The sequence below is a fragment of the Cyanistes caeruleus genome, chromosome 2, assembly GCF_971803275.1.
Source record: "Cyanistes caeruleus chromosome 2, bCyaCae1.hap1.1, whole genome shotgun sequence".
Lineage (NCBI taxonomy): Eukaryota > Metazoa > Chordata > Aves > Passeriformes > Paridae > Cyanistes > Cyanistes caeruleus.
This window is the reverse complement of record NC_141702.1, coordinates 27,351,244-27,373,342: the sequence shown is the minus strand read 5'-3', so window position 1 is coordinate 27,373,342 and position 22,099 is coordinate 27,351,244. Positions and strand designations below refer to the sequence as shown.

Here is a 22,099-nt window from a genome sequence, read left to right as displayed (position 1 = left end):
TACATATACATATACATTTTAAGTCATTGGCTTTGCTGGTTCAGAGGTATGAATTGTATCAAGCACTACCTGAAAAATCTTCAAGGGATTGCTCTGGGGCATGTAGATGCAGTCCAGAGTGACATTTGTTTAAAGCAGCTTTTGAGGAAGGCAAGGGTTTTTCTTTTTGCTGGTCTTACCCAGCTCGACATGGAAAATCAGCAGAGTTTCACAATTCTCAGCTGCCACATTCAGTGCCAAATGAAATTTTGTGCCTAATGTTGGGCGAGGTGTTTCTTTTAGCAGCCGGTGATATACATGTTACACGGGCCATTCCTCAGGGAATTCATGGCCTGCAAATGTGCAAAAGCTCTAGTGGCCCATTTTCTTTGGATGTTACTTTACTTTTTTCCTCCCCTTATAGTTTTAACCAATCCCTTTCCACCAATAATGAGAAATTAATAGGCTTTCATAAAGTATTAGATGCCAATATTTTACAAAGAAAAACTCCTATGAGTGATTTGTCCATGACAAAGATTTTTGTACATTCTTATGTACACAGAGTATCTGATATGACTCAGAGTTTAAGATAGATAAGATGGTAGATAGATAAAAATTGTCCAAGTTCCAGTGCTTTTAACTCTTGAAACTAGCTAGGACACTTCACCAATAAGTCAATCATCTAAAGCTCCAACTTCAATGTAGTATTAAAGTATCTGCCTAACTTTGTGCAGAAAGAAATAGTTTAGTTGAATGTGTTGTATTATTCTCCTCCTTAGACATAGGTATGTGCTTAAATACGTTACTGACTTGAAATCAAGGTCAATATCTGGTTCACTCAGACCTATCAGTCATTTAGTGGCCTTAGAAAGAACATGCCGCAGATCCAGAGGCTGATCAATGCACACTAGAGTGAGTGGCTGGAGTCGGGGCCAGAAGATGAAGTTACTGAACAATAACTAATTAATCAGCAGTGCCCTGTTGGGGACTAAAATGCTAATTGAAGCAGAACTAATACAAGATTGAGATAAAATAACCCTGGAGTTAGACAGATCAACCACTGAGATAAAAATCATTTTAAATAGGATCTGTCTCTCATCTACCTAGGAAAGCTTCTTGTTATTAATTATTTATTGAACAATCCCTCCCTTTAGAAGTTATGTGTCCAACCACCAAGGAGGATAACATAACTTCCATAGAGGTAACATCTGCTCATTTGGAATTCAAAGCACTTCATCAAATAGTTATATCAACAGCATCATGATGAAAAGGAGTGTTGGAAGGGCACAGAGGGAATTTGAGAAGCTTCTTCAGCATACAAAGATAGAGGCAACTCTGAGCAATTTAAAATGATGTGTTATACTGTGTTTGTGTTTACAATGGCCACATTACACCTGTAGCAACAAGAGCGTTACATACAGTTGTGTACAGGTGATTTTAATATTTGTCTTAAAATGTTTCTTGATTTTTAAAAACATTAATTTGACTGTTGAGAGGTGATGTAAGAATCTCTTCTGAAAACAATAGTGTACCACATAAGAAACATTTTGTCTAACGTCCGTTGTCAGGAGAAGCAAGCTGGGTAAAAGTGTCTGGAATTCTTAATCTTCTCACTCAAATATAATGAAAAAAATGACACAGAAAACAAATTTTGACATTTCTTAAGACACATGGTGGCATGAAAGGTACAAAGAGAATTTTCATACCCTGGCCATCATTGTAAAATTTAATACAACCACAGACCAACTTAAGAATCAAAAAGGACATTCAGTAATAAATAATAAAATAAAAAGGAAGTCAGTGAGGATGCAGGAAATACTTCCAGATCCTGTTCATGAAAGATAGTGACAACCTGAGTAAAAACTTTTAAAAATCACAATCAATTTGCTAATAAAGTGAAAAGTAAAACAAACTCCCAAACTTAGATCCAGTTCCTTTTCCTAATTCACTACCGAAAATATTGTCAAAAATTTTACCACTTAATGTATTTTATCCTATACTGAAAATAGCAAAAGACTTTATTTTATTGCATATGACCTAATAATTACCAATTGTGGCTATCTTTGAACTTACGGTCATTTTGATATAACCAGAATTTAATTCTGAAAACAAGTTGAAAAATCATTTTGCTAGGTTTTAATCATACTCTCCTGGAGAAAGTGCATGGGGAGACATATATCTCACAATCAAACTGAAGTAAAAATAGAAATTGCCTGCTAACAAATATCCTCTCCAGTAAGGCATGGTTCTGAAAAATGAATTAACTGAAAAATATGAGAAATCTTACAGTTTATTCTACCTTTTCAAGCTGCAATGCCAACTGTACATACACAATCTTGTTTTGAACATAAATTTATGTTCAGCTTCTTTCTTTACATGTATAAGCTCTCATTGTTAGAACATACCTTTCGGATGACTTCAAGAGAAGAACTTATTTGCATTTCCTCAGTTGTATTGAGAGAGATACTTCTCAGTGTCTGATCAGCTACACTCAAAGCTGAATTAGAATAAGCTGGAAACAAAAACATTTACATGCAATTTCAGACTAAATTGAAGTTTTTTATCAGTTGTCTTAGGATACAATATATTCCATATACTAATGGCAGAATTTTAGGGGAACTATAAATTAGAAAGAAAAAAAAATGGCTATCATACTGCATACATCTGGAAGTGATATAAAGTCCATGAGTAGAATTAAGGCAGACTAAAGAAATGCCACTTCAAGCCAAATATAAGCCGATCTAAGTCCTCATTACTGCAAAACGTGATCCTAATCCCTCTCTCTTCTGCTTAATGTATTCTTCTGTCTTCAACACCAGTGAACATTAAAAATAAGAGAATACACCAATGTGTAAATATAATGAGAAGTCTTGTTTTCACACAGCAAAATGAGAAAATATGAATCTATTTTACAACACAAAAGTATTTTCTATACAGAAATATAGAATCAAAGATTAATTCAATCATTATTAGAGAAAACAGTAAGTGATTACTATAAGTAGATGTCGCAGACAGTTGTATTTTAGATACACATTTTTTGTGTGGCTATTAAGGCCAAAGTATGTTTGATTTTTTTCCCCCTCTTTCACAAATATCCCATGCAATAAACACCCAATTGCTTTCTGTCTATGTGGTAAGAGGACAATGTAGCTTTCAGGTATTGTAGTACAGCTGAATTTATCCATCAAAAGGATGGATATGTAGAGTACAACAAAGATAATCCAAATCTGCCCAAATGTGATAACTAGTTGTGATTGATGTAGTGGAAAAAGTAGTTACAACAGTAGCAAAGGAAGGGGTAAGGCCAAAGAGTATGGTACAAAGGTACTCCTATTTCTAATACGTGTAGATTCATTGGGATAGTGTTTCTAAATAGTGGTGGTCACATCACATTTAGAATTAGAAATACTTTCCCTTTTGTGTTCAAAAGCACAGAACTGAAAGATGCATGCTGGCTTGCAAATAGATGACTCAGACCATTGGAAATGCAGCCTTGAGCAATGATTTCTTTCTGTTGTAATGGTGAAGTGTTTATTGGATTCATGTGAAGTGCTTACACGTTAACATTTGCAATCCTGGATTGTAAAAACCTAAAACAGCAATTGCAGGAAATACAATGATCTGAATGCAGGTGAACATGTCATTATGTTTCATCTACATACCTTCCATTTACTACTTCATCTATGTATGTTCCATTTTCCATGAAACAATGATAGCCAGTCTAAAGTGTGTATAAAGAAGAAATATCCAGAGAAGAATAGAATCACAAAACTTCTTAGGTCATACAAAACCTTTGAATCCAACCATTAACCCAGCACTGCCAAGTCCACTACTAAACTGTATCCTTTTGTGTCACATTGACTTGTCTGTTAAATATGTGATGGTGTCTCAACCAATTTCCTGGGAATCCTGTTCCAATGGCTGAAGAAGAAAATAAGAGGAAAACAGCATATAGTTATTTCAAAGAATAATACACTGCAGTTCTGAGCCATTATGTATTTTCCTAACTAAAATGATACTTCAAAGCTAATGGATAGAAGGACTTACATGTATACAACACCAAAATGCAGGAACTTTATAGTTTCTCCCCATAGTTGCTATAATGTTTTAGATACCTAAGTTCCTGATAGTGCTGATTTGTCATTTTAATGAGGCAATTCTAGTCTTACCACTGGTGCCATATGGTTTAATGGTCTTAAAATCATTACAAGATTGAAAACTATGCAACAATGTTTTCCCCTCCTGTCTTTACTTATGATGGAGATGGTTCCAGTCATACCCATCCCTACAATATTGTTACCAAAAATTTGGTAAAAACAAAAAAAAAACCCACTTTGACACCAACATATCATTAAGAAACAGGCACTCTGTATTTGGCCAGATTTTTGAGGTGATATCGCCTCTGAAAATTTTGCTTGCTGTGTAAAGGAATGTTTCTGTTTATATACTGTGTTTTACAAACATACTGATTGTCCCAGAATAATCATTTCCCAAAATCACTAAAACATTTTCCATCCCCTTCATTCCTCTGTTCTGGAGGTTTCTTTGGTAGTCCCTAGTGGTTGGGGACCCATAAGTTATAGCTGACTGACTCTGACCTCATAAGGTTGGCAGAAGACTGGGGCTGGTTGCCTTCCAGTTCCCCTTACATAATGGGCATTGTTCAGTTCCATGAGCCAGTGGCTTTGAAGAATAAGCATTTTTCATCTGGTGTTGTTATTAAAAGCCCCTGTCCAAGGTGCTCCTAGCTGATGTTTCAGTACACTGTCTACAGTTTATGAGACCATGCCTTGACTGAGCCCAAGACAAACTCAGCTGAGTACATGGCCACATACTTGATTACATTTTTATGCACCTGTCAAAATCTCTTCAATTAAAACTAATCTGGGACATTAAATAGTTAGGCTTGCATACTCATTTCATCTGCCTTATAGCTGAGGTGTCTTACAGCTGAGTGGAAGAAGAAATTTCCAGTTGGCCTGCATTTGGATGATTGGGAATGAAAAGGAGTAGAACATATGCCTAATCTGCTCCTTTTAATTTTCTACTCCTTAACTGAGGCAGCCAACAGGGTTGTGAAATCCTCTTTTATGTACCTATCTATCTCCTTGATGGCAACTTGTGCTAATTCTCAGCCATTAACTACACTGTCAAGAAATACAGTTGAATGCTGTGAGCTACAGTATGTGAGCAAACTGTAGTTCCCTGGTACCTTTTGCTTTATATAGTTGATTATAACTGGAGAGAAATCTTGACTATCATACTGTTTATATCAATTATATCTATTTCTGATTATCTTGCAACAGACACAAAAAAATATTTTCCAAAGAGCTTGCAAAATAATTAGTAGATGCAGAAAATTCAGACAATATGCCCCAAATACCACAGGTTTAATGTGTCATAAATATAAAGATCCAATTTTGTGTATATTGCAGAAACAATGAATCTTTAAGAGAAATTTTAATAAAGAAAGAGCAGCAACAGAAAAGCACTTCTCACGTGGGCCTTTTTCTGAGTTCTCTCCTCTGCAATGTTTCTCTCAACAGTCTTAAACCCTTTACAGCTCCAGTCCTGCCTTCATTCACTTTTGCTTACAAACTTTTCCCCTATCTGTGAGTACACAGAAATACTGTTGCCTATCAATTTAATAATAAATTATGAACTGAATTCAAAATTCAAATACTGAAAAATTTTAATCATTCACTTCCAAACAGGCAGAAGAAGATGAATATGATTTGTAAATTACTTTAGAAAAACAAATCAAACAATATTGAAAAAGGCTGACAGCAGCTTTCAGATTAGTTGTTAAAAATTATTTAGTTCCTAATTCAAAGCAACAGCATCTCCATATCCAATTTATGAACCACACCTGAGTCTTGCTCAGGGTCCTGAGTTATCTCAAAGCAGTTATCTCTGCTAAGGAGTGAATTAGGGGGTAATATGCATTTTTTTTTCCTTCAAAAATAAGAAATAATGGGGCACTGGTGGAGAATATATGCCTAAACTTTCTGCAGCAGCAGAAAATAGAGCAATGATGCTGCTTATGTATCTGCAGATTCTGATACTGTAAATAAAAGGTCATTTGTTTTCTTACAGCCTTTGTGAAGACTAGCAGGAAAATAATGTGATATTTATGAAGATCTCTTCCAGTATTCTCTCTGAATTAAATTTCCTTTAATATTCCATCTTACTGAGGTCAGTTCACACTAATCTTACTGTCATGCATAATGCATATGCATGGGTGCATGCATGTTCTTATCAACATTAAATTTTATTTTCCTATTATCTAAATTCCAATTTTTCCCAAGTAAATTAAACAGCAAGTTTCTTCTCTAATGTGACTCCATATGTAGAAAAGACAAGAATGTCCTGAGTCATGAAGATCTACAGGCTGGTTTTCAGAGGATTTTATTGTTCCACTTAGTGTTTCTCACCTTGCAAGGGTTCTCACATAAATTGCTTAATTGTGCAGAGGCCATAGTAGAACAATTGTACACTAGCTGCTCACACAGTTTTAGAAAAAGCAATTAATCCAGTAAAGCACTAGATATTCTGTTAATTGTAGATATCTGTTGAACTGGCTTGTTAATAGTATTTGTTTTTTTTTTTCTATAATACAAATTTTATGTCAATGTATGCTGATAGAAACAATATGGGAAAACTCCAGTCAGGGAAATATATGAGATTGTGCTGTTCTTAAAATGAAAGGGAAACAATATAAAAAACCAAAACAAAACAAAACAAAAAAAACCCATGAAAGCTCTCCCTACAATAATTCCTTCTGATAGTGTTTTAGAGATGCTTAGTGCTAAATGCTGAAATTGCTTAAAAAGAACAAAACATCAGCTCATTACTCACTTTCAGTTGTCTTATGCACTTTATATCACCCACCAGAATGAAAGAGATAAAAGTGTTATCTCTCTGGAAAAGATTAGATCACATAGACAAAAAGGTGTCTTTAAACACAGATGTCATGGTGGTAGATGGATCCCCTTACAGAAAATGACTCATGTTCCAAGAATGCCAGCTCCAACTTTGCATGCTGCATCTAAAGAAAAGCAAGGCTTTTTAAGCAGGACTTGTCTCATACATTCTTCCAGGTCCACAAGTACTGCATCATTGAGAAAGAGGTGAGGGGAAGAGAGAGGAAGAGAAGGATCTGTATAAATACTAAAAAATCACATGATTCAGGAGGATCACATATTCCAGAACAAGTGGTCTTTGTTTTTCAGGCTCCATAAGATAATTTTTAGTTTCTTTTCAATATAATAGGTCTTAAAAAAAAAGAAAAAAATCCAAATTGGATAAAATGAAATATGTATATATCATACATAGTATTGCAAGTTAGAAATGTAACAGAAATAAAAGCTTTTTTTTCAAAAGACAAGGAAGAGGCCCAAATTAGATGGAAAATAAAATATGTTTTGCATATTTAATATGATATTTTTAAAAAAAACCCAATAAAATAGTGCACAGACGTGCATGCTAACTCATATGTTAACAGGCATATTAAGCAGCATGGATGGTTCCAGTCTTAATGATCATTTAAATACGTTTTTCACCTCTGTGAATGAGTGTCTGCAAGGCTGATGATACAGCATGTGTCATACCTATATGTATGTCTAATGCTACGCTCTACCCTTAAAAATCATGGTATTTCACAGCCTCACAACAAAATGATTTACATTTTAGCCTTAACTTTTCAACCTTTGTTACTTCTTTAATAAGACCTCCAAATGTCATTCATGGAGGTTTGAACTTCCCTCCTGTGGATGTGAATAAAACATTGCTGGGAAGATTACAGACTGTTCCGTGAACTGAAAATGTCCTCCATATTTTACAGACCTAACATTTCAAATCATATCTCACAATTCACACCCTTTAAGCACTTTTATTAATTTCTCAGTGTAGATGTTATACAGAGTTACAGGAAGTTGTCTACACCCTGATTTCTCTTTGATTTTGTTTTCTATCAGAAAATGAGTATCTCTAGCCCACATAGTTATGACTAGAAAAGTTGTTTTCTTGTTTCCTAAAAAAATAATTTATGTCACTCCTTAATAAAACATAAATACATTGTTCCTAACTTCACCAAATTAAGGACATTGAAATGTAAAGTTTTTACTTCTTCTACTGTTTAAAAGCAAGATATATGCTGGTATTCTGGTCTTTTGTTCAGTGTTAATCAATACAATCCAATTTTTAGAGGAGCTTCAGTGCTTGAATCTGCCACTCTCTTCTTCTATGACCTTAGGCTAGTTTAATGGGCTTCCTGATTGATAATGTACATGATTTTACTACTGGGTTTCTGGTTTAAATTAATTCCATGTTAGCTGTGATTGAAGGTCATTACCATCTGATAGATGTTCTGTGTTACTGTTCATGAAGAATGAGTTATGGGGCTTTATCTATCCACAGCAGCTGAAAGCTAACAGGTGCCTCCATCATTAAACCACCAACATCAAGTAGCATCCCTCCTGGTGTTGTAAGATGTGAAAAGCACCAAAACTTAAATCTTGCTCCCTCCATTGAAGCAATACAGCTATTATTTTATAGCAATTGTTTTTTACTGGGAGCATATGTGCCTCCATGTCCATGATGACTCTCACTGTAAATGGCCTAAAAATAACTGTAATATACATTGCATTAGTCTAAACACTTACTAGGTTGAGTAAAAAAATTGATTGGATTACCAGATCTGACAGAATTTCTGATGAAAGGACATATAGTTGAATATTAATAATTGTTTAAGAAAGCTATATTTAAAAGACTTTTACAATTCATTTCATCAGAATCAAATTTTTTCATTCACTGAAAAATCGCTATTATATTAAAAAATGTATGGAGTAAAGAAAATTTAAATTTCTGTGTTCTAATATTCTGCAAACTATACTTATTTTGTTCTATGTAATTTTAAAAAAACTTTTGTTTCCTACTTTTTCACAGGGTGTCTGGTTGAAACCAGACACTGTTCATCTTCCTCTGCAACTTGACTGGTTCTGGGTGAGCACATACAGACCTAAAATTTAAATTCACATTTTTGTCAGCCATTGTCATCCAGGTTATTTACCATTGGTGGGCCATGGAGACAGCCCTGATAGAATCATGGAATGGTTTAGGTTGGAAGTGACGTTAAAGATCATCTAACTCCACCCTCTGCTATTGGCAGGGAGACCTTCTTCAAGACCAGAAAGGATCAAACCCACATCCAACCTGGCATCAAACACTTCCAAGGATGGGACATAGGCAGTTTCTCTGGACAATTTGTCCCAGTGCCTTACCACCCTCACAGTGAAGAATTTCTTCCTAACACATAATCTAAATTACTGCTCTGAAACTTGAGTACTTTCAGAATGAGATAGGCAGCTGTAAGTGAAGCATTTGTTCTCAACTGTCACAGAGCCTTTTAGAAAGGGAAAATGATTGAAGCTGTACCAATGCATGGAATGGAACTACTCTTCATCTTCTCTGCCTGTACTTTCTCAAAAGTTTAAATATATCCACATCAACACATTTGTTAGCAGTCTACCCTACCATTTCTCTCTGTTCCCAAAGGGAGGAATGCCTGAACAAACATACACACAGAGCTCTAATTCCACCTTGTTTTCCCTACTGTACATTTGCAAGCAGGCTTGAAGGATTAGTGTTCATTTGCAATAATATCTTAGAAATGTGACATCCACCTACATCATACTATTTCCTGGTTACTTTCTCACTGCATCTGATATATTAACTACTTTTCACTTTTTATTCACCATTTTTTCCAAAACCTATTATAAAACTCACCTAAGTTTGTGACTAATTAGCTGGGTTTTGGCCCTATTTGTCATCTAGATCCTATCTCTCTCTAGATGTTCTCGCTACTCAGCGAGGGTGTCGTTATTGTCAAGCCACAGTCCTTCCAGCAGCAATGTCTGGGTAGCACTAACTCAGGAGATGCATCCAGCATTGTTCAAGCTTTTCCATTTCCCCACTGAGGGGGGCCAAAGCCACCATCACTTGGGCTCCTCCCCTGCCTTTTACACTAGCCCCCTGGGTTCTGTCCTTCCTTCTGATATCCCCTGAGTCCCCCCTGGCAATATCATTCATGGCCACATGGATGTCAGAAAACAGGTTATACCAAGGGGTTGAGAGGATCTCCACAGCCAGTTGAAATCTTATGTTTTTAACGGGCCTACAGATTTGTTGCAAAAATGTCAAGCAACACAACAATGATACTCCATTTGAGAAATGGAGGAAAAAAAACTTTGAAAAAAGAAAGAAACAAAATCCAGGAACAGTTAAAGTGCTGATTTCCAATCTCCAAGATGGAAAACTGTGACTCAATATACAAACAGAGACAAGAAAAAAAAATTCCAATAATCAGATTATGTTGCAAAGGTTATATTACGTCATTGCTTTGAAAAAATAAATAAAAATATTTTAATGATAACTGAAAGGAAAAAAATGTATAAGCAGGAAGAAATAAGGCTTTTACAATATTCTAGTGACACTTCATATTTAATTAGTCATGAAAAGAAATTATGATTTATGAATGATAACAGAGTACAATTTATCTTTGTCTTTCCATCAAGAAGATTCTCTTTAGAGAAAGGCTAAATTAAAAAATAAGTAAGTCACGTTTGGTAAATTAAATTATTGTACAGAGCAATGGATTACATTAAAATGCTTCATAATTTCAGTCATTCAAACTCCAGCTGTGCCTCTGTAATAAAATGGAGTAGTAAAATTGAAGACAGAGGCACACTTAATGAATAGTTTTTTTAAACTGTGATACTGCATACCATGAAAAGCCATATAATATATTAAAAAAGAAAAACGACAAAAACTGAGGCAGAAAATAAAAAACTGGTATTATCCTAGCTCTTTCTCAACTGTTCTGTGTAGTCCCTCCACCAATGTTATAAGGAATATAAACTTATAATTGAGGAGAACCATTTCATTTGGCTTCTAAAATTTTAGGAAAACTTGGTGCCTAAACAGGAAATCTAACATATGCACAGAATTTGTCACTTTATGCTGTTTCTCTTGGAACATTCATCCTTATAGTTCAAGTGCTTCATTTATTATCATAAAATACAAATAATGTGAATATTATTCCCATTTTACAGGACAAGTAAGACTTAAGCAATAGATTAAAGACAAAAATACTATCTTGATATCAAATTTTTGGTTATTTAGTACTTTTTTGGACAAATTTCTCCAAGTATGGTAGTGTATGATAAGATTTCTTATATTGCAGCAAAGTTTTCACTGAATTTAACAGGATTTGTGACTGCACTAAGAATCAATTAATCACCATGCAATGACTCTCAAGGCCTTCTTTGTTGCTTTTTCCGATTCCCCCATTAAAAGGATTGGTGTTTCACAAATAACTGCCAAGTTACTTCCACATCAAAGATATGAAAGTAAAGTTTTGGACTTTAAAGTCTAAGGTAAAAGAATTGTATTGCAGATATGCTGATAAGTAGAGTTTATCTTTTCTTTAGAAATGTATCTACCTTGTTTGGCAATTAAAAAGGAAAATAAAAGGTTTTTTTTTATATTAGGACTCTTTTCTACAAATATTTTTATTTCACAAGAAAATAGAAAATCAAACTGTAGTAATGCTATTTCTGCTGTTACACAGTATGCTCTGATTTGAATTTGAAGCCACAAAGAAATATATGTAAGAATTACAGGTAAGAATATTACATATATGTAAGAATTTATCCTGATGTTTGAAGTAAATCTTGTCATAATAAGTCAAAAAGATGTTAAAAAGGAGTAAATAATGCAAATACAATAAAATTCAAAACATATGTCTAGGGAGATGTATTTTTAAGGTTCACAAACTGATATTTTTTGGGCCATCCTGATGCATTACTTTTTGTCATGCTAAATTCAGATAAACAGCGTTAATAATCTTGATTTTACAATCATTACTTGTTTTCATTTGCTATAAAACCATTTACATTCTGTGACAATTCCATTTGTATTGGTCACAAAGAAGGTCAGCAAAGGTAAAAATGGTTAATTACTACCTCTAAAAAGTATGATAATATTCTTATTTTTGAGCAGTATTTTTTTTTAGGTAATATTATTGTTCATTAAAAACCCAAACAAAATGAAAAAAAAAATTATTTTAATATGTTTTGCTTGTCATCCATATCTGCATCTTCATATAAATCTCCAAATGGTAATCTGAATTAGAACTTCACTAAGAAGCCCCAGCTAGCTGTCTCCTCCCATGTTTGTGAGCTACATTCAGTTGCACTCAGAACTTCCTTTTAAGTCAATGAGAGTTCTGCACATAATTTTAAAGGCATTATATAGTTTAAAGGTCACTTTTCTATAAGGAATGGTATCATACTAGGAGAGCTTAACAGAATGAACAGGGCTTTCAAGCAGACAAAGCTTGAGCCACTATTCAGTAAACTCTAATAGTCAATATTTCTGACTGACTGTGGGGTGTCTTTTGCTATTTTCAGCACCACAGTTTGAATTGATCATATTGAACCCTGGATTCTTTTAATGTCCTGAAAGTAGAAATAAGCATCACTTATATAATCTTTTATGGCAACAGCACTCCTTGCCTTAATTTCCTTGTATCAGCTTTCCCACTCCTTTTATAATGACATAATTAAGAATCTATATTTATTTATGTAACTTTTTCTTGATGAAGTAAAAATGTAGGAGTTAAAATATTTTCTATATTTTAAACAAAATGCTAGAAAATGTTGGTTATTGATTGACCAAAAATTATATATTAGAAAATCTGATGCCAGGAAAACCTCCTGAAAAGAACAATTTAATTGGCACACTATTACTTATGGTAAGATATATGATGACCATAAAAAGAAGTAATCACAGTCCAGAGTCAACTGCAGAAATGCTATGGTCAGGTAGATGGTCTTAAGAAATGTTATGGTCAGATAGATGGACTTAAGAATTGTTAGAAACAGGTATTAATTCTCATACCATATGAAAAAGAGCTATCATTGATGAAATATTCAGTAAAACTTCATCCTGCAAGGTGCCAAGCACCTGCTGAGAGCAGGCCTTCTCATAGAAGCTAACAGAAAAGCTTTCTAAAGACTTGGACATTCCCTCAAGGTACAACTTTGTGCTAAAGGATAGATCAGCATGGTATCTTTCCCAGATATCTAATTTATCTGATGGTATGCCACCTTACTATGTATTTTCTCTGAATTACATCTCTGTGTGCTACAATAAGAAATAAAAATAAAAATAAAATAAGCCTGGAGACAATGCACAAAGCATACCAAACCTTGCTTGCTGCTACAGAATACAATTTAGAAGAAGAAAGAGAGAAGGAAAGGGAAAAAGAAAAGGAGAAAGGGAGAAAGAGAAAGAAAAAGAGAGAAAGAAATAGAGAATGGAGAAAGAAAAAGAGAAAGAAATAAAGAATGAGAGAAAGCGAGAAAGAAAGCAAGAAATCAAGCAAGAAAGAAAAAGAAAATGTTTCTAAATATTTGGAACACCGTTTTCCTGAAAACTCCCTGCACACCTGGAACCGGTACTTACCTGGAAAGGCAATGAATAAAAACTACTAGTGAATCTCATTCAAAGCTTTCATGATATTTTCTGTTGTTTACTGTAAAGTACCAAAATGGGAATCTTGAGGAAACAAAGTCATCTAACCTTTTCTAATCTTGTTTGTACCGTAATACACCATCTGTACTGCAGGGCACACAAGCACACTGACCGCGTGGCCAGTGAATGCTATTTTTCCTCTGTTGTGGGAACAAAGTGCACAGCAACTTTTTGCTTAGCTGCTGTTCATTAGGAGCCAAAATGTCCACTTAATCTTTAAAATTTCCCTGCCATTTATTAACTAATATATCAATTTGACAAAAGTATAGAGGTCAGAAAAGCATACAGAGACATTTATTCATGTCTACATATTAGTTTGTTGGGTGAATTTGGGGAAAAGGGAAAAGGTTACTGTAGAAGAATATGTATATGGTCTGTTCTCTTATTAATAAGGATTTCTCTGTTTTAGGATCTAGTTCTCAAGGACTACTAGGACAAGCAAATAAAATGTATTTGCCAAATATCTCAGAATTCAAAAATATTCTAGCATTTGTATCAGTGACTGTCATCTGATAGAGTGAGAAATACATTACTTTTATAAAAGACCAGCAACTGATATCATGAACTATATCTTTCTTCTTTCCTTTAATCCTTTGAAATGAAAATATATGAATTTTCTTTTTCCTCTTTTCTTTGAATCAGACCAAGATATGACAGTCAATTTACCTGCCAGCCTCTATGAAATATAAGTAAATAGTAACTTACCTGTCATATAATGAATTGAACCATATTCCATATTGTTTTGTAGAAACGGCTATCTGACTTTTTGATGGTTAGAAGTATACTGCATCACACTAATGCTATTCAGGGTCTGTATTAAGGGTTTTGCATGTTCTTTTGAAATCTAAAAAAAAAAAAAAAAAAAGCACTAGTTAGATAAAATAAACAAGTAGCCACATTACTGCGTGTAAATAAAAACTTACCTTCTACCTCACAAGCAATCTCTCTAAACTGTTCTTAGGCCCAGTCAATAAATAATTTTGAAGGGTGTTAATACATTGTTTAGAAATACCACCTAACAAGAAGCACATACAAATTAGGTGAAACAGCTCACAACCATTCATATAAGCTTATAAATTTTAAGAACCCCCTTATCAGTCCTTCTGTCCTTTTTATTTATCATGCAGGCACCAAAATAAAAACAAAACCTCTTTCAATAAGCTATTAAACTGGATGTTTGGAAAGAGCCTGTCGTGGTTTTAAACCACTAACTAAGAAAATTACTTACTTCTTGCTGTGAGATATGGATTAGAATAAGAGCAAAACAGGCATACAACTTAAAAGGGAAAAAAAAAGAAAGTTTATTGACAAACCACAATAATAAGAACACCAGAATAAACTTCCAGAAAAACCTTTCCATCTCCTATCCACCTACTATTCTCTTGTTCACATGACAACAGAGACAAAAACTCTGGAACTCTGATGGTTAAAACAGTCCCAATTCTTGCTAGTATGTTCACCAGTCTTTATAGAGAAACATAAGTTTCTTCTTGTTAATTTATGGAGATTCTCACAAGAAAACTATTTTTGTTATAGTTTTCTATTGCCCTAATGTTAGCTGTCCAGAGCTGCTATTATTAGAGTTTACTCCTCCCATTCTCACATCACTCTGAAGTGTGTATGGGCCATGCGTCTAGAGATAGCATTTTTAAGGATAAGTTATTCAAAGGCAAAAAAAGTCTTCTTCATCTGTTTCTGTGAGCTTCACCAGAAAACAGTTTTCTCATGGCCTCTCAAGGCTTTTAATCTCCCAGTACTTCACTATACTATAATTACTCTTTACTCAAATTTACACTTTGAACACTATTCCTCTCTAGATCCTATATCATGAATTAAAGGAGTTCTTTTCAGGACTTCATTGTCCATCTCCATAGTTTTAACAGGGAGATATTTCAGCTTAATTAAAGCATCTTCTTAATTCTCTACCTTCCTTGAAGTTTCTTTTCTTTCCTGGCACTGGTAGTTTATAAAGTCTCTTTTCATGTTGATCTCTCTCTCTCTCTCTCTGGATAAAAAGATTAATCCGCAAGTCTCATCTGGGTAATGAAAGAGTTAACATCTTGCCCAGGCTTTTGTAGATGGTTCGGTGATCTCTGCCGAACAGGAGCTGGAGCCGTCTGTGATGCGAAGTTCCTCATGGCTGCTCTAGAGCGTGTAGTCTCTGCTCCAACCCGCTGCAAGTCCAGGGCTTCCCTCTTTCTTCACTGGGCAGTTTCTAGTGAATTAGTTACAGCAAAACCTGCAGCCGAGCCAGAGATCGGCTCGGCCCGGGCCCGAGGAAAACCTTCCCCAGGCCCCCCCATCTCCCGGCCGGGAGACGGGGCAGGCCCGGCCCCATCCCCGCCCGGCCGCATGGCCTGGGCAGGGACGGGAGGCCTGGAGCTCCGCCACCCTCCACAGCCAGGAAACAAAGAGAACTCAGAGAGCTCTGCTTTTACATTTTAAGGTAGGGTTCACAAGTTGATCCCACTTTTCAATGGCCTAAACTGCTGTCAATTCCCAGCAATGACCGATAATTGGTCAGGAGAAAAGACTCCAAGCACTTCCCAGCAACTCCAACTCCCTTAAAGGTAAAGTAACTCCATGACAGAGCCTTAAGTAGCAATACTTTTCATTTGTATCTTCATATAGGAAGAAGTGTTCAGAGACTCCAACAGTAAGACACGGATGAAACTGTACCTCCAGTGGGCAGGGAATTGAATTCTGGGTTAGGCAAAATTAAACTGAATTCCATTTTATATCCATGTGTAGTCATGTCTTTGATTCATAAGGAGAGGGGCAGGTATCAGTCTCTTCATTCCCGTGACCATGACAAGACTCGAGGAAACAGCTTGAAGCTGAGAGGGGAGGTTTAGGCTGGAGATCAAGACAAGATTTTTCACCCAGAGGGTGATTAAGCACTTGAAATGACTTAATGACACAGGGAAGTGGTCACAGCACCAAACCTGTCAGACTTTAAGAAGTGTCTGGACAATGTTCTCAGGCACACATGGTGTGATTGTTTGTGATGGTCCTGCACTGGGCCAGGAGTTGTACTCAATGATTCTCATGGGTACCTTCCAACTCAGCATATTCTATGATTCTATTCTACTTCCTGATTAGCGCACTTCCTCATCTCTATGCATCACTCCTTTTACATGAAGATTTGTGCGAATAGTACTGCTTGTGGTAGGCATACAGATCTTGCTATCAAGGCAGAATGTGTGCAAACTGAATCCAGAAAAATTAGGTCAATAGTGCTCCCAAGTTTCACCGTGGACAGAAAGATAGAACCTGGACAACTGTTAAGGCTATATTTAGAAAGCTAAGAAACCCATGTGAACATATTGTCTCTGAATAAATCAATACCAACTTTCCTTTTTTTTAGTCCAGGTTTAAAATGTTTAGCTTTACCTTTATCACTGTATCGTCTGCAATACCACAGAAAATTATTCATATGAAAATTCATATATCTATCTCTCTCTATACATATTCATAAAGGTTTTAAGTTTTCAACATATGCACATCTCCTAAGTATCCTTTCTGTGATGATCAATTTGACCTCATTAAGGTCAGAGTAATTGCACTACAAGGATGAACAGCAGTCAGTAGTCGGGCTAAGTTAAGTAATGTGAGATGAGAGAGACCTGTTTGAAGTCAAGGAAACAGTGTCAGCTCCCAGAAGTCAAATCTGTTTGAGTCAGTGAGCATTCTTCTGTCACCTTGCATTTTTCCTCTGCACTATCTATGCTTATCTTATCTTTCTTTTTCTTTCTTTGATAGATATGTGTATATGCACTGGTCGTTCACTGCTATTTCACTCTAAGTTGCCCCAAGGGTCTCTATTAAAAAGAACCTCCATTACCCCAGGGGGTAATACACCTTCAAGGGGTGGGCATATTAATTACAAAGGCATGTAAGCAAATAGTGATGTGCTCCTTGCACTGGGAGGAGAAGGCAAAATGCACTCCAATTCATCCCTATGAAAAATGATACCCTGCATGTATATCATAAGCTAACATGTTAAAAAAGTCCGGGAAGCAAACTGTCTTGAAAAGATGCATTTTCCACTTTCTAAGTAAAACAAGAATGTTAATCATTAGGAAAAGATCTCAAGGCTCTGCCAATATGTACAAGTCCATAAATGTATTTTCTTATAAAATCTAGTATAAATATATCACTTTGCACTAAGAAACATCATTTCTTGCTGGTGATACCATCTAATTATTTCTCCACAAATCTCTCTAGACTCATATATTACTATTACAGACTTTGTACTTAGCTTTATACTCATTGTAGCACAATACTAAATTATTCTCTGTAGCCAGGACAGTTATGTGCTTGTGGTGGGCTGACCCATCTGGTAGCTAAACTTCCATCCTGTCACTGGTTATGCCACTCCCATGGGAAGAGGGAGAGAACCAGAACAGCAAAAGTGAGGCAAAAACAGTTTAGCAGGTTAAGCAAAGACATATATGGAAGCAAAGAAAAATAAGGAATTCATTCAGTGTTTAGCATCTGCAGGCATATGCTCAGCCTGTTCTAGGAAACCAGCACCTTAGCATGGGTGAAATGACTTGGTTAGACAAGCAGTACAATCATGAACATACCACCTTTCTCTTCCTTTCCATGAGCTTGATTATATGTGGTTGTACTTGAGCACAATGTCATGTGATATGGAATATCCCTTTGACCCTGCATATCAGTTCTGCTTCTCCCTCCCAAAACCTTGCCTACTTGCTGGGGAAGGTGGGGACTAAGCACCCAGGCTGTCCCACAAGACAGTGGGAGGGACACTGAGGAAACCTCAGGCCTGGGCATTAGGCACATCCCTGGGCACAGTCTGAGGACAGGCTCAGCTTGAGCTAAAGAGTGAGCCCAGCTCAGCAGGGCCCATGGCCAGACAGGGCAGGGCTGTGGGGCTGGAGGCCAGCCCTGCTGCAGCTTCACTGGACCCATCAGCTGATACCCCCAGGGGCTAATGTGGGGTCCTGGTGTGGGCACTGAGGGAGGCACTGAACAGGGACACTGTGTCCTAGCACTGCTCTTGAGGCCCTGACAAAAGTTGTCCGTGTGGGTGATTTCACTCTTTTGCTAATTATTTCATTCACAATCTGAAGAACATATCTTTTTCTTTTATTATCAAATGTGCTGCCTTGTGTTAAAGCTGCTTTTTCTTTTGTCACAGAGCTGTCATAAATTATTTTTTTGCCTGAATTTGAAATCAGCGTAATTCTGAAAATGCATATGATGTTAGGTATTTTATATGTTCTATATTCTGCTTTACCTACATCTTTTATAGCACACCTAGTGTGTTTGTGATGGGTTAATGCTGTCTGGCTGACAAATTCCCTCTCAGCCACTCTCTCACTCTCTATCCTCACAAGGGCAGGGGAGAAAATGAGATGAAAAAGCTCTGAGTTCACATAAAGACATGGAGGTTGCTTGCCAGCTGCTGTCACGGGCAAACAAGGTTTGACATGAGGGTCTTCCCACATGCTTGAGAGGAATCTCTGCTCTAGTGCCTGGAGCACTACTTCCCAGGTTTCTTCTCTCACTTTGGTGTTGCCTCTTTTTTTTCCCCCTCATTCTTTTCAATTCTGTTGTCCCTCCACTATCTAACATTTTTTGCCCATTTTTTTATTGTGTTTTCCTGAAAATGTACTTTTTTATTGTGTTTCCACTACCCCCTCATCTGTGGGCTCAGCTGTGTCCTGTGGTGGGTGGGTTGACTTGAACCACCTATGTCCAGCCTGGGGTAGTCCCAGGCTCCACTGACATTGTCTTGCTATGCTCTCTACACTGGCTAGAGTTTCATTTAACTTCCCATTAAAGACTTTTTAAATAGAGATTGTAAGAATATTGTTTGAAAAAATATTAAACCAAATAGTTTTTACTGAATTTCAGAATGAAAAGATGATAAGGGAGCAAAAAAGAACATCTATTATGTTTCCTGGATACTAACATTATTCTTGTCATTCTCACATTCATCGTAATTTTTGCCTCAGTGTCTCAACAGACATCACAGAAATACAAAGGCACATAAGCCTAGCTCATAGCTGTTGTATGTACATACAGAATAAATACCTGACAGAAGGTTAAAGAACAGATAAGAAGGAATTGAAACTATGAGAACTTAAAAACTGATTGCCAAAGAACCAAGGTCAGTAATTTTTCAACAAAAATAAATACATAATCTTTTTCCTAAAATGTCTTTTACTTCTCTAAGTTGTAGGAACATTTTTTTATTTCTCTCACTGTACTCTGCATCTACTTTATCTTTCTAAGCCTGAAGACAATACATTTTTTCTATCCTAAGAAACAGGATAGAAAAATATATAGGAGCTGTCATATAGGAGCTTTGCTGTTCCCAAACACTGGATAGCATCCTACTGCTCATAAGTCAGTGGGAATGCTACTACCTCTCATTCATAAAATCTAATTCTATCTCGTAACCATCTAGATGCCTAATGCTTGGTGACACACTTTAGTATATTTTCTTTTCCACATTTCTTTATTTTCTATACAAATATATTTTCTTCTTTACGCAACTGTGACATCAATGCAGTTGTGCTTCAGTCCCTCTTGCATACTTGCAGTCTTTCACAATACATTCTGTGATGGTTTTAGTAGTAAAACAAATAAATAAACTAATTCTTTTTGGGTCTAAAGACTGTGAGAAAGACCCTTGAATTATTTTAATTTGGTGAATTCTGAACTTTGCAACAAAGTCATTCATTAAAGACTTGATTAATAAAAGAGGGAATTTTTAATCTTTATCAATATATGCATCAGCAGGAAAAAAAATACATAGGTATTTAATAAAGAGAATAACCAACTTTAGATCACATTTTTCACTCAGATAAGACTGAAAAAATATTACAAAGTTATTATTTTGCTGTTTTTCAAAGTAATTTTGTGACTATTCCTCTTGGGAACTTCTTATGGAGGAAGAGAAATACTCAGACCTAGAAATACTGGATACAATAAAAGATAGAGAGGAAGAGGACAAATTGCTCTCCACAACAAAATATACTTCCTCCTCAACTAAATATACTAAAATGATAAAAAATTACTAACAAAAGAAACAGTTTAAAGGCATGAAAGTGAATTACCAAACCAGAGAAGATTATTTTCCCCAGAAGTAATTTTTCTTATGGCTGTAATACCAACTTCAAGAAATTATTAGAACATGCATTTATAGATAGTATAAACAGGCAATTAATAAATATAATTTTTAATAGCATTTATATCATATTGTCACTCACTTGTTAGCAGCTAGAACAAGAGAACTAAAAAGAAGAGGTATTCAATTGTATACATCAGTGCTATATATGAGAGAACGCAGTATGCCTCTATTTTATATTAATGTGTGTCAGAAAGGAAAAGCAAAGATGCATTGTCACTCCTCCTGCAAACACACAGGCACACTTATGAGAAAGGCAACCCGTGTAGTCACTTAAAGTGGCCTAGAAACAGCTAATTTTAGCAGCCTATACAATTTGCATAAATTGGGATCACAGATGCAAGATATTTAGTTTCATCCAGGACTGTGTGGCTGTGTCAAACTCAAAACACAATGATATATATTATCAAATAACTTACAACAACAATTATGGATTATTCTGTTGATGTAAATTAACACTTGAGAATAAAACCCTTGCAAGTACCAGATGCAACCAACAGAGAAAACAAACATAATCATATTTAGGTTAAGCATTAGATTTAGATTTGTCCATAAAAATACTGTGATCTGTTGCTAGTAGGAGACCACATCTGTGCTTCTGAGTTTACTCTTTAATGTATGCACACCACAAGAATGTTTTCTGCTTTTCAGTTCTGTTTTTTATAATGAATGGTACTTTGACTTCATAATAAAAAAACCCATTAAATTTTCAGAGATGTATTGAACACAATATATGTAAGAAAACATGGAAAACAAAGTAGAAAGCTATTCTACAGTTGCACTGGAATACCAATCCCTGTTATAGAATAGCCTTTTACTCTGTCAAGCATTGATCACTCTAAGTGGGAGTCATTTTCTATGAAGATGATGTGATAGTAAAGAAAGGAAGTGATACAGGTCTCTGAGAGACATCGAGCCCCATATATCTTGTTCCTTGTAAATTGGCTATTTAATAATGGAGATTCTTAACTGAGAAGTGCTGCTTTATAAAACCACTTTGATTTATTTTGTATTGCTGCAAAGCCAAAGCAGATATGACATTGGCTGAATAGGTAGTACACAGATTTATATCTGACATGTCAGCTTTACTCTACAGACTTACGATTATACTTTCGTACACTCCAAAGACTTCTCACAGTCCTTAGGCAGTGTCCATATGAACTTGGTTTAGGTAGCAAAGTTTGATAGGAGGGGGTGCTCTGCAGGTCACTTCCATGAGAAGACATGAGAAAACTGATGGAGGCTGTTCCTCTGCAGCCCAGGAGGTCCATGGTGGAACTGATAGCCACCTGCAGCCCAGGGAGAAGCTCATACTGGAGCAGAAGGATATTCCCAAAGGAAGGTTCGATCTTGTGAAGA

The 22,099-nt window shown here is 35.8% G+C and overlaps 1 long non-coding RNA gene across 1 annotated transcript in view; it reads right to left on the bottom strand.

The window, feature by feature from the left end:
• Window positions 1–259: 259 nt before the first annotated feature.
• Window positions 260–22,099, bottom strand: part of LOC147654687 (uncharacterized) — a 72,450-nt gene continuing 50,610 nt past the window's right edge. Inside the window, exons 2-3 of the long non-coding RNA XR_015282908.1 lie at window positions 14,281–14,419; window positions 260–2,491 (exon numbers count right to left, since the gene is read on the bottom strand). This is a non-coding gene — a long non-coding RNA (uncharacterized LOC147654687). The remainder of the gene's footprint in view (window positions 2,492–14,280; window positions 14,420–22,099) is intronic.